This window comes from Apium graveolens, chromosome 11, assembly GCF_009905375.1.
Source record: "Apium graveolens cultivar Ventura chromosome 11, ASM990537v1, whole genome shotgun sequence".
Classification (NCBI taxonomy): Eukaryota; Viridiplantae; Streptophyta; class Magnoliopsida; order Apiales; family Apiaceae; genus Apium; species Apium graveolens.
In genome coordinates, this window is record NC_133657.1 from 150,766,291 (window position 1) to 150,767,739 (window position 1,449).

Below are 1,449 nucleotides of genomic sequence, written 5' to 3' on the forward strand. Positions count from 1 at the left end.
ATTCACTTTATGGTCAAAAATGTTTGGAGTCAACATCTCATGTAAGTATTTTAAGATCGAAATGAATTTTTATAAATAGGGCATGGAACCCACACATTTATCATCTAAGGTGCCTAATACTACTATTAATAAAAGTTATAGTGAGTGTTGTCCATAGGTGTTTCCATTGTGTCTTTTTCCCTCTCTTTATTCTCACATTTTGTTAATTTCTCTCCCATTAATTAAAGTTATCATTATCACTTGGACAAATACTTTGGTCCAAGATGGAGAAAACCCTCCTACCTTCTACAGAGGTGAACTCTATGGTCCAAGGTTATGATCTTAAAGTTGGCTTCATGGAAAAAATAATGGTAGAGCTTGGAATAATATTGGGAGGTACAATCTTCATGTTTGAGAAATTTTGTGGATTTTTGGACAGATTACTTGTGTCAGCCGGCCTAACATTTTGTTACGAGTCATAGTCACTATAGATATTAAGTCACTATAGATATTACAAAATCTCTTAAATGAAGATTGAATATCAAAAAGATAGTAAAAGACTGGTATTCGATATCATATTCAAGTATGAGAACTTCCCAATATTTTGTTTTATTTATTGAATATTAGGCCAATCTAAAAATTATTTAATAGATTGTTTGAAACATCAGATACATATATCCCCTGGATGAGAGCTCATTTCAAGAAGGAAGTGAAGCCTATTTGTGTAAATTGACTCTATAATGGGGTTAAAATCGATGATCGGAATTCTAATGTACCACAGACTACGCTTAACAAAGTAATGTTAGCAGCAGTCACGATACTCTATCGCCTACTAATGTTTTTGTGTGAAATTAACAAATGCTTTTATACTCAACAAATTTTTTATACTCCAAAAAACCCAACATTATGTTTTTATATAAAATTATTTGTATAAAAGGGATGTTATTCTTTAATAATTAACTATGTTAATTTTTAAAAGGGAGGTTAAATATAAATCAAATATTTTTACTATTTTGGGATAAAAACTTATTGCTTATGAACAAAAAGAAGGAAAATATATCATTGAAGAAATAATCTGTGTAAATTACAGGTTGCATTTTCAGTTTTCCTGTAAAGATAATTCTCTCTAAAATGAAAGCTCTAAAAATAATTTCCTAAAAGATGCTATTGCTACTACTTGGTTTATATTTCACGAAGTTACAATCCTTTCTTGACAAAATAGCACAATCTTCTAAATCCATTAAAAGTACTTCTACATTCTTTCTCACGAGTCTCGACAAATTAGGCTGAATTTTTTCATGATATAATTCTTTGAAAATCCCTACAATTTGGCATGCATTGAAATAGAATGTTTATTCTTCTTTAGAATCTAGATAAGGTCACATGCAAATTATGTCTTAACTCCTATTTTCTTTGCCGAGATTCTAATTAACCCATGTACTTTGTCAAAATCCTTGTCGAGATTCTAAT